Consider the following 12,418-nt stretch of genomic DNA (forward strand, 5'->3'; position numbering starts at 1 on the left):
CCCAGATAACCGAATTGGTAAGGCATTCGATTTGTAATCGAAGGGCGTGGGTTCGGTCCCCACTCTGGGCGCGTGTTTTTCTTTCTTTCTTTCTTCTGTAAAATAAAAAAAATGTTTACTTCATTAACCGTAGTGAAACAGAAAAGAGCCCAACCACACCCCTATGCCTCCTTTGGCGTTGTAGACTGCTGATCTATCTTTCTGTATTTCCTCCACGAGCCCCTCATTTCCTTACTATATTATTCTGCGAAAGCCTAGTGAGGGTCTCGGTTCTGGCAGCCTTGATGCCTAGGTAGCATAAGAGGGCTTCCCGCCAGTTACCCGCTCATGACAGGCTGTAGACGCTCGAGTCACGCCCCGGGGGTTGAAAAGAAGGTCCCCTTCTCCCCGTGTAGTCAGAGTGGCGCTGGCTACCACCCTCAAGGGTCAGATACACTTCTAGTAAATATAAATAGCCTAGAAAGTGAAGGAGAACACAGTCGCCCAGATAGCCGAATTGGTAAGGCATTCGACTTGTAATCGAAAGGCGTGGGTTCGGTCCCCACTCTGGGCGCGTGTTTTTCTTTCTTTCTTTCTTCTGTATATTAAAAAAAATGTTTACTTCATTAACCGTAGTGAAAAAGAAAAGAGCCCAACCACACCCCTATGCCTCCTTTGGCGTTGTAGACTGCTGCCCTATCTTTCTGTATTTCCTCCACGAGCCCCTAATTTCCTTACTATATTATTCTGCGAAAGCCTAGCGAGGGTCTCGGTTCTGGCAGCCTTGATGCCTAGGTAGCATAAGAGGGCTTCCCGCCAGTTACCCGCTCATGACAGGCTGTAGACGCTCGAGTCACGCCCCGGGGGTTGAAAAGAAGGTGTCCTTCTCCCCGTGTAGTCAGAGTGGCGCTGGCTACCACCCTCAAGCGTCAGATACACTTCTAGTAAATATAAATAACCTAGAAAGTGAAGGAGAACACAGTCGCCCAGATAGCCGAATTGGTAAGGCATTCGACATGTAATCGAAAGGCGTGGGTTCGGTCCCCACTCTGGGCGCGTGTTTTTTCTTTCTTTCTTTCTTCTGTATATTAAAAAAAAATGTTTACTTCATTAACCGTAGTGAAAAAGAAAAGAGCCCAACCACACCCCTATGCCTCCTTTGGCGTTGTAGAATGCTGCCCTATCTTTCTGTATTTCCTCCACGAGCCCCTAATTTCCTTACTATATTATTCTGCGAAAGCCTAGCGAGGGTCTCGGTTCTGGCAGCCTTGATGCCTAGGTAGCATAAGAGGGCTTCCCGCCAGTTACCCGCTCATGACAGGCTGTAGACGCTCGAGTCACGCCCCGGGGGTTGAAAAGAAGGTCCCCTTCTCCCCGTGTAGTCAGAGTGGCGCTGGCTACCACCCTCAAGCGTCAGATACACTTCTAGTAAATATAAATAACCTAGAAAGTGAAGGAGAACACAGTCGCCCAGATAGCCGAATTGGTAAGGCATTCGACATGTAATCGAAAGGCGTGGGTTCGGTCCCCACTCTGGGCGCGTGTTTTTCTTTCTTTCTTTCTTCTGTATATTAAAAAAAATGTTTACTTCATTAACCGTAGTGAAAAAGAAAAGAGCCCAACCACACCCCTATGCCTCCTTTGGCGTTGTAGACTGCTGCCCTATCTTTCTGTATTTCCTCCACGAGCCCATCATTTCCTTACTATATATATATATATTGATATATATATAAATATATATATATATATATATATATATATATATATATATATATATATATATATATATATATATATATATATATATATATATATATATATATATATATATATATATTTATATATATATATATATATATTTATATATATATATATATATATTTATATATATATATATATATATATATATATATATATATATATATATATAGCGAATCAGAAAATGTTAATTGAGGGGCCCCGTGAAATAAGACAGAAATTAAGAGTTGGCAGTCAAGAAAACATCGGAAAGCAAATGGGAGGTTGTGGTGGGTCATAGAAAGAGATTACGAATTTTTTGAGTCGAAAAGAAAGTGGTGAAAAAATGCTCGCCGGGTGGGATCCGAACCCACGACCTTGAGAATACCGGTCTGGTGCGATAACCACTACGCTTCCGGCGGGGCTGTTTCCCCAGCACTTTCTCGGGTATTTGTGTTAAGGTATTTTTGTTTCCTGCACTTGGGGATGGTAGCCAGTGCCACTCGGACTACTCGGGGTGAAGGGGACCTTCTTTTTAACCCCCGGGTTGTGACTCGAGTGTCTACAACATGTCGAGAGTGGTCGACCATCGTTGAACCCTCTAAAGCTGCCTTTGGCACCAAGACTGCCATAACAGATGCCCTCGCTAAGCATGTAGCGAATCAGAAAATGGGAAATGAGAGCTCCGTGAAATAAGACAGAAAATAAGTGTTGGCAGTCAAGAAAACATCGGAAAGCAAAGGGGAGGTTGTGGTGGGTCATAGAAAGAGATGAAGAATTTTTTGAGTGGAAAAGAAAGTGGTGAAAAAATGCCCGCCGGGTAGCATCCGAACCCACGACCTCCAGAATACCGGTCTGGTGCGATAACCACTACGCTACCAGCGGGGCTGCTTCCCCAGCACTTTCTCAGGTATTTGTGTTAAGGTATTTTTGTTTCCTGCACTTGGGGGTGGTAGCCAGCGCCACTCGGACTACTCGGGGTGAAGGGGACCTTCTTTTTCACCCCCGGGCCGTGGCTCGAGTGTCTACGACATGTCGAGAGTGGTCGACCAGCGTTGAACCCTTAATCTCCCTTTGACACCAAGACTGCCAGAACAGAGGCCCTCGCTAAGCATGTAGCGAATCAGAAAATAGGAAATGAGGGGCTCCGTGAAATAAGACAGAAAATAAGGGTTGGCAGTCAAGAAAACACTGGAAAGCATAGGGGAGATTGTGGTGAGTCATAGAAAGACATGAAGAATTTTTTAGTCGGAAAGAAAGAAATATTTATATATATTTATGTATATAAATAGAGATAAATATATATATGACCTACCACATATAACTTACCACATCCTCCCCTTTGTAGTCAAGAGTTCGACGAAAGTTCGTCTGGTCAGGTATCATGATGAGAACGAAATGCGGTCACTGACCAAGTCAAGGTGAAAAACACAGAAACGTTTCGGAACCAGTACGGGTTCCTTGATCACACTCAGCAGGCAAGAGGCGTAAGTCGCTTCTTATTCTTAGAATAAGAATAAGAAGCTTTCTACGCTTCTTAGAATAAGAAGCGACTTACGGCTCTTGCCTGCTTAGTGTGATCAAGGAACCCGTACGGGCTCCGAAATGTCTCTGTGTTTTTCACCTTGACTTGGTCAGTGACCGCATTTCGTTCTCACCATCCCCTTTGCTTTCCTTGGTTTTCTTGACTGCCAATCCTTATTTCTGTCTTATTTCAATGAGTCCCTAATTTCCTATTCTGATTAGCTGAATACATAGCGAGGGCTTCGGTTCTGCAGTCTTGGTGCCATAGGGAGCTCAAGAGAGCTCCACGCTGGTCGACCACTCTCTACATGTCGTAGACACTCGAGTGACGCCCTGGGGGTTAAAAAAAGGTTCCCTTCACCCCGAGTGGTCCGAGTGGCGCTGGCTAACACGGACGTTGATTGACAACAGTACGTGGATGCACATTGTTTCAACCCCCCCTCCCCCTTCATATAAAGGTTCATTTCCTTTCAGGAACACCCACGATTAGCTCAGACAACGCGCGGATACTGAAAGAGAGCGCCGCCCAAAAAACACGTCTAACCCTCGCACGCCACGTACTGCGCGATAACTGCTGTCCACGTTGGGACAATTATGATGAGTAAGAAGACGAGGGGAGGTGACGTTGTACGGCAGTGCCAGTAGGGCCATACCTTGAACTTGTCGCGTTCTGTTAAGACATAGCGTTGGCGAATTTCAGTGGTTTTCTGTCTCGACCCTCCATTCAAGTTCAAGCAGGACGCGCCGTATGTGTGCCTTTACATATCGGTATGGTGCCACCAAGGACCGAGGGGGAACTCGTCGCCCTCTGCGTACTCACCGCGCCCCTGTGTAACATGATCCCCATAATGCGCGTGGTCTGACGGCTTTGCGGCTACCCGCTGGCTGCCACTGGTGCATCTGTCACCATGTCGCGGACGTTCAAAGTGCAAACAAAGTAGAATTATCGCCGGTTTCTCGGTAAAAGCAATGCTCTCTGCTGAATGGTCTGTCCTGGGTTAGCACATGTGCCAAGTGGCGTGTCAAGACGGCGTCCTTACTTACTGCACCACCGCCCCGTTCTTCCCGTCTGTGCACCTTTGTTTTTTGTATTTTGTCGTCAGTTTTATTTTCATCACAGCTGCAGCGGTCCGATAGAAAACCTTGCTCCCGCTCCAATCCCCCACCCGTGCTGTTTTCTCACTCAAACCACCGCCTTTCCTGCTTTTTTTCGCTCCTTTTTGTTCTCCTTAGTTTTTACCCTCTCCCACTCAGCATTAGGACACGCAAGTGCAGCGTTGTTACCGAATTTGTTACTTTTTCTGGCGTATTCCCTCCTTGAAGAGAGATATGAAGAGAGACTCCCTCGCATGCAGGGTGCATAAGGGATCTGTTTGCATTGTGAGGTTTTCTCTGAACAAGGAAGTTCCACTTCCGAAACTGTTGGTCTAATTTTCAATGAACAAGTACCGCAAAGTTGTTCAGATGTTTTACCTACATATTGTGAGCATTCTTGGTCAATCTACAGGCACCGGTTGGCACAGTCGGTCTTGGTAAGGGATCTTCGGACTGCCATCAGTGCTTTCTCTTCATCTGTACATTATCATAATCTTTAGCGAACGTCGTCTATCACTTCATCCTCATCTCTGTAAATACGCGTCATCATGGTGTGTGTACTCGCGCCGTTCCTTGCACGAGCCGCCGATTAAACAGTCGCCCGTACATCGGCCTCTACGGTGAACCCTCTCCTCTAGAGTAGTGGACGGTGCGTGTCGGTCCCGCTTCGTACCTCTTCGGTCCCACTCCTGGAGCTGCGTTACAGTCGCCGGCTGCCTGGGCCAACCATGTTCATGACGCGGGAATCGGCCAACACTGCCGCCAACCCGGTACCGCCGCAGTGTGTCAGTACGACCCGCCAGCGAGACGCGCCATCTTTCGCTGGCCTTCGTGGCGAAGACATTGACGAGTGGCTCGATAGCTACGAACGAGTCAGCGCCTTTAACAAGCGGTACTACCGCGCCAAGCTGCAGAAAATCTTGTGGTCTCTCGACAAAGCAGCCAAGACAGGGTTCTTCAACAAAGAACACTGCATCGCGGACTGGGCCGATTTCACCTGGGAAATACGCCAGAAATTTGGCTCATCCACTGCTCGTTATGAGGCCGCGAAAAAAAAGCAGGACGATGGCGTGCAAACTGCCCAAGAGGCGTATACGCCGTACATAGAGGACGTTCTTGCGCTGTGCCGTAAGGTCAATAGGTATATGCAACAGGCAGATCGGGTGCGCCACATTATAAAGGCGATCGGATAGTTTGCATTTCCAGCCCTTGCTGTGAAGAACCCAGTGACAGTAGCCGATGTGGTCGCGACATGTCAACGATTGGACGAGCGACAATCAATCCGCCTACACAATGACACGCTGGCACCTGCCTATCTCGCCAATGATGAGCTCCGCACGATACTTCGTGCCATAGTTCATGAAGAACTTGGCAACCAACCATCACTACGCATTGCCAGTGTTTGTCGCAGCGCTCCTGCACCTGGGCTTCGCGAAATAGTGCAGGAGGAGCTGACGTCTCTGTCCTGCCTTTCGGCGTCCCCTCTGCTGACAGTGGTAACCAACCCGTCGTATTCCGAAGTCGTAAGCCGAACGCTCTGGCAGTTAGCGCCAGTCGCTGCTCAGCCTCACCCTGGGTTTGTGGCAACTGTTCCTGTGGTCTCCCGCCCGCAGACCTCCCAGCCGACGTGGCGACACCCCCGCAAGGACCTCCGCACTCGCTGGCTAACCTGTTACTCTTGTGGAATCCCTGGTCACATCTATTGTTTCTGCTGGTGACGCCAGCAAGGCGAAAGACGCGGCTACGATGAGAACGAACGGGATGACTTTCGTTTTGGTTGTGGTTACCGTCCACGGTCCTATGCGCCGCCTATACGACGTTCGTCGTCTCCACCTGGCCAACCAGCCTTCCATCACAATTCCAGAGAAGCGGGCCGCCTATCTCCATCACTGTATAGCCGCACATCGTCTGCTCTTCACCCTGTCTCTCACGAGACTAACCAATTAGCGGGAAACTGGGCCTCGCAGTTTTTTTGGGGGAAAACTGTACCAGTTTGTGCACCACTGCACCACTTTCTGCCCTACCAAAAACCACGTGAATGAATACGAGTTACATAAAGATATCACCGAATTTTCCCGAACCATGAGGCTGAAGGAATCCTTTTCTGATTAGCAGGGCAATAGTGAAATCAATGACCACGCATTCCATGATCCAAGCATTTGCGCGCCAGATGCCGAGAAATCTCCAGAACTCGATTTGTATATAAGCTCAGTGTCAAAAGCAATAATAATGACAACAAGAAATGAAATAAACACAAAAACTTGAGCCCCTAAGAAGAAGGCACTGTAAATAACCTAGCAGCCTGAACGGACATAATTATTAGGCCTGCAGACCAAGGAGGTAGCATTGCCATCTTACCAATAGAAAAATTTAAAGATGAGGCCTACAAGAAGCTTAACAAGCGTGGCCACTACCAACCTTTAAACGATGAAAAGAGCAACAATTAAAGCCAAACGATCTTTCGCAGTCACAGATATGCTGACCAGAGAATTATTCATCACCGCAGAACTAAACTTCATAAGACCGACGAACAAGCAAGCGAGACGTTTCTACCTGCTCCCCGAAATACATAAAGTCCCCACAGAAGCATTGTTCTCAGCTGACATTCCGGGCCGACCCGTAGTTTCTAACAACAACACCACTACGAAAGCATTGTCTGTGTTTCTGAATCACCATTTGGCAGACATTCCGACTTCTCTTCCTTCATTTGTTCAGGACACACCACACTTCCTGCGCATAATAAAAGCAATAAACGATGGTGGGAAAATACATAATGACGCCCTTTTGGTCACGCTCGATGTCTCCGCCCCCTATACGAACATTGCCATCACGAAAAGAATAGGAGCTACATCAAAGGCCTCAGAAGAAAACTAGCACCAACATGCTATTGAAGTCTACATTACTTAACAAAATTAGTTCTAACTCTCAAGTATTTCGAGTTCGACTAATCTTACTACTTGCAAGATTTTGGGACCAGCATGGGCACTCCTTCACACCAACCAACGGCAACATTTTTATGGGACCACTTGGGGCTACCCTCTTAGAGTCTTTCCCCCTCAAATCGAAGGTTTACCTTCAATAAATAGACGAGATCTCCGTAATTTGGGAGCACGGCCACACAGCCCTGGAAAGTTTCATTTCGCATCTTAATTCTTCGCATCCGACCAATTGGTTCTCATGCCAATACACGGATGAACAAGGGAACTTCCTAGACACCACTGTTGTTCTTTACAATGGTAAATGGAAAACCACGTTTTATAGAAACCAACGGATAGGCAACGGTGCCTAGACTCCGCTAGTGATCACCCATGACAGTGCAAACAAGGTATCTTTGTACGACAGGCTACAAGACTAAGAAGAGTATGCAGTAATAACACAGACTATATAAAACACCTTAATGAACTAATGTCCACCCAGGCAAGCAGGAATCACCCGGGCAGCACGCTGGATATGGCTTACGAAACAGCATCTAAGCTAGAAAGAGGCGAAGTGCTCCATCAATAACGTCGAAACGGAGGCGCCCGACCACCAGCCTTAATCACCAAATTCTCAAACGCGCTCACTAACACAAACAACACCCTACGGAAATACTAACCCATTATAGCCAGTAATGACCGACTTAAGAAGACGTTCCCGGAAGCCCTAAGAGTCACCTAAAAAATAAATAGGAACTAAAAGACAATTTATTGAATGCTAAAATTGGCGCTTCCCAGGAACCAGTCATCAGCCTTTGCGTCCGTCCTAGAGGAAAGACCTGCCAACAACTGCAGACGGATTGCATTATCAATAGCACTGTGGCCAATACGTTCCAAAAATTGTTACGAGGTTTACGTGCAATTCATCTAACATTGGGTATATGCTAGAATGCTCATTTTGTCAAAACCAGTACATCGGAGAACCGAGTCAACCTATGAGCTTAAGCCTGAATGGACATCGGGCGGTCACCCGAAACAGTGCCTTCATTGCATTCGCGCAACACTTCATCTGCCCGAACCACAACTTGGATGATCTCAAGCTCTATATTCTGCATTGAAACGTTATGTCTCCAAGGACCGGAAATACAGAGAATCGTACTTAATCCATAAATTCAATTGCCTGGAGCCGGCTGGAATCAATGCTTCGAAAGGCAGCTTAGAAACCTTATGATATCTCAATGGAACAGAAACATATTTTTCTTGCAAAAAGTGGGCAGTTTCATTCGCAAAAACCCTCTCTGCCAATCCCCAAAGCTGTTACTTCAATGAAATTTCAATCTTTCGTTTTTCCCTTGTCTTTCTTCTAGCCGATTTAGACATACCATGCGCACTCGCCTACCTGGACCTTTGGCCTTCCGTCTTACCACCTGCTTTACCCACACAGACGCAAAACGGAAAAAGTAAAAAAGAAAGAAGACAGAAAAGATAAGATAAAGTCGCCGGGCTAAAAGCTCTTAAAGGCAGCTTGACAGTGGGCCAAAAACCCTCACTTGGCAGGGTTCAAGAAAGGAAAAAAAATCACTGATAACGAAAGCAATAGAAAGAGTACACCCTTCGTACGTAGTTTACAATAGGCTGAATTTGAAAATTTATACAAGAATTAAGGTTTCAAAATTCGCAATTCGTACAAACTAACACAAAAAGACAGTTCTATACACATGAAGACACGAAACAACAGCAATAGCACATAAATACAAAACACCAGCAATGATTGTAACAGTGATGGAAACTACAAGTTTCCGAACTGTTGCCGCAACAGTTTGCGGGAAAAGCAATGTGTATGACTATGTTCATTTAGAATGGTGGGAATGTTGAAGTGCTGAGCCTGATATTTATATTTAGTGTGGAATCGCGGCAGTTCCCATTGCTCTGTGCTACGCGTGCGTGAATCGGCATCTCTTGTTGTTAGGGATAAGAGTAATATAAAAAAGCTTTTTAGTGCGTTTGATGGAGAAAGAAACGCACTTCAATTGCGCGACATGTACAAGTGGTCTACTTTGATAATGTTGTATTTTGGGAAAGCTTTTTGTGTTGATGCCAAATACGGAATATTGGCGATGTTTTGAATCCTTCTCTTTTGCAACCTCAAAATTTTTATTTTATTTTTCTTATGTGTCGTAGCCCACACAACACTACAATATTTAACATGCGATGCAAATATAGCGTTGTAAAGTTGCAGTTTGACCTGTGCAGGAAGGAAATCCCGGCATCGCGATAATACTCCAGTGTTTGAGGACAATTTATTACAAAGGTTAACTATGTGTTTGTCCCAACCTAGGTGTGCAGAAAATGTAACACCTAGAATCTTGTGTTCGTGTACTATGTCAATAACTTTATCGTCATAAATTATGTTACTTTGCAGGTCAAGTGCTTTATTTTTAGACCTGAAGATAACTTCTTCGGTCTTTTGGAATTAATGCTAGTTTGATTCGACTTCGACCAAACGGATAGCTTCTGAAGCACATCGTTACATTTTTCAATCAAATCGTGGACATCAGTACCGGAAGTAAATATAGGGCGGTCGTTTGCGTACATAATAACTTTTCCAGTTGTATCTATTTTCGTGATATCCTTGATATACATGTTACAGATCAATGGCCCCAAAATGCTTCCTTGCGGTACGCCTTTTGCAATAGAAAGAAACGGTTACTTGTTGATGTCTAGGTACACGCATTGCTGACGGTTGTGTAAGTATGAGTTTATCAAGTCTGAAGCGTTTCCCCGAACACCACATGCAGATAATGTTTCATCAAGATATTATGGTCCAGGCAATCAAAAGCTCAACTGAAGTCAATAAAGAGACCTACAGTGCATAGTTTTTTCTCAATGTTATCTGTTATGTGTTCTTTAACTGTGAGTAGCGCGGTTTCCGTTGACCGACCACTACGAAAACGAAATTGTGCATCAGATACAATATTTTTCTCAGAAAAGAAATTTTCCACGCTTTGATAGATCACTTTCTCTAGGCCCTTAGAAAAAACTGGAAGAACAGATATTGGCCTGTAGTTCGACACTGTTGATTTATCCCTGTCTTCATGTATTACCAATACCCTTGCTTTCTTCATCTCAGCGGGAAATACACCTAAATCTAGGGGTAGATTATAAATATGAACTAGTGCGGGATAAATGTGTTTTATGACGCATTTAAAGGATTTGATCTGCATGTCATTGATGTCGAAAGCTTCGCTATTCTGCAGGTTCATAAATGTTCGATAAATTTTATTTATATCGGTTAGATGGACAAAAAGGCTTCCAATAATATTGTTTTGAACAACTTCGGACTCTTCGATAAACAGCCGAACATGTGTCCGAATTGTGGTATTGACAAAGTACGTGTTAAATGGATTTATATGAACAAAAAGGCCTCCAATAATTTTGTTTTGAACACATTCGGACTCCGATAAACGGCCGAACATGTGTCTGAATTGTGGTGTTGACAAAGTACATGAATGGATTAGCAATGTCACTACGAATTACTTCGCGACCATTTACCAGGATTTTGTCGGGTGTGAAATGATTCTGCCGCGCCCCAAAACGCCGTTTATAGCTTTCCACGCAGTATCCGTGTGTCTGTTATCAATATTGTTACTAGGCGAGGACGCGGAAGAGAAGAATGTATTTAAAGTATTTACACTATATACAGGAAGAAACGCTGGGCTGCCGCTAACATCCAGAACGACCCACAAGAGACCTCGTCGTCTTCCTTTACCAACACCCGTCGCTGGACGCATTGTTCTTGCTTGTGGACCAATCCCTCAGAACTACATCATTCGTCATCTGCTAATTTGCGCCGTGGCATTACCCCCCGGCAGAACAAGCGCCGTCGCGGCGCTACGGCGAATCCAGGAGAGGCGGTGGGTACGGCTTCAGCCGGACTACGTGGACAATGTCCGTAGAAGGTGCACGAGTCGACGAGGGTGGAGAAACTGGGGAGATCTCATACGTGACATCGGTCACTTGACGTAGCACACGATACGGGCCACAGTACCGGGGCAGCAGTTTTTTGAGAAAGGCCGACTTTGCGGGTAGGTGTCCAGAGGAGGACAAGGGATCCCGGTGTGATGTGGACCACGCGGTGTTTGCGGTCATAAATCGTCCTCTGGACAGCTTGCGAGGAATAAAGTCGGTGGCGGGCTACCTGCCGCGCATGATCAGCGCGGGCAATGGCTTCACTGGCGTACTCCGACCGCCGTAGCGGTAGGTCGCCCGACGTTGGGAGAAGTGTGTCCAATGGTAGAGTAGGATCACGGCCATATAGAAGGTAGAATGGTGAATATCCTGCGGTATCATGCCGGGATGAATTATAAGCGAAGGTCACATAAGGCAGCATGACGTCCAAGTCGCGATGGTCTGCAGAAATGTAGCAAGAGAGCCTATCTGTCAGGGTTCGATTGAGGCGTTCCGTGAGGCCGTTAGTTTGGGGATGATATGCTGTAGATAGCTTGTGCTAGCAGAGCAAGTAATTTTTAAACAACGCCGTGAATGGCCACGAAATCTAAGTCCTTCAAGTTTACATATTAGAATGTCGCGGTCAAACGTGTCAAACGCTCGAGTGAGATCCAAAAATAAAGTCAAGGCAACCTCATTCTCGTCAATTTTGGCTTGTACATGGTCACAGAAATCTTCTAGCAATGTCAGGTACTTTGCCCTTTTTTTGGGTGGGCGTCAATAAAATGGGTGGGCGTCAATAAAAAGTTTTTTCACAAAACCTAACCATTATTTTTGCCAGATATTTTTCCATAATGTGGGTTATAACAGACAAAATAGAAATGGGTCTATAATAATCAATGCTGTCTTTTTTTCCTACAGTGGCCTAACAATTGATATTTTGATATCATTGGGTATTATACTCGTGTTGAGTATGCTGCTAAATATAGCCTGGATCGCAGTTCGCAATTCCTTAAAATTTCTGAAAATATCTCTCAGCCTCATTCCATCCACACCAGCACGTGTAAATATTGGTATATGGTTAACAATACACCAAAGATTTTCTTCTGTCATTTCTGGCAAATAAGCCGATTGTGAGCATGTTGACCTACTACTTATTCCGTTACTTTCTTTGCTCCCCTAATGGCTTCAATAGCCTGTATGAAGTGGTCATTGAATGT

At 45.5% G+C, this 12,418-nt stretch overlaps 1 non-coding gene across 1 annotated transcript; it reads left to right on the plus strand.

Moving 5' to 3' along the window:
• Positions 1-481: 481 nt before the first annotated feature.
• Trnat-ugu (transfer RNA threonine (anticodon UGU)) lies at positions 482-553 on the plus strand. The gene has a single exon. It is a non-coding gene; the product is annotated as a tRNA-Thr (tRNA).
• Positions 554-12,418: the final 11,865 nt, after the last annotated feature.

The sequence above is a fragment of the Haemaphysalis longicornis genome, unplaced genomic scaffold (genome assembly GCF_048455015.1).
Source record: "Haemaphysalis longicornis isolate Haplotype H1 unplaced genomic scaffold, Haemaphysalis longicornis Haplotype H1 scaffold_11, whole genome shotgun sequence".
In the NCBI taxonomy this organism is placed as follows: Eukaryota; Metazoa; Arthropoda; class Arachnida; order Ixodida; family Ixodidae; genus Haemaphysalis; species Haemaphysalis longicornis.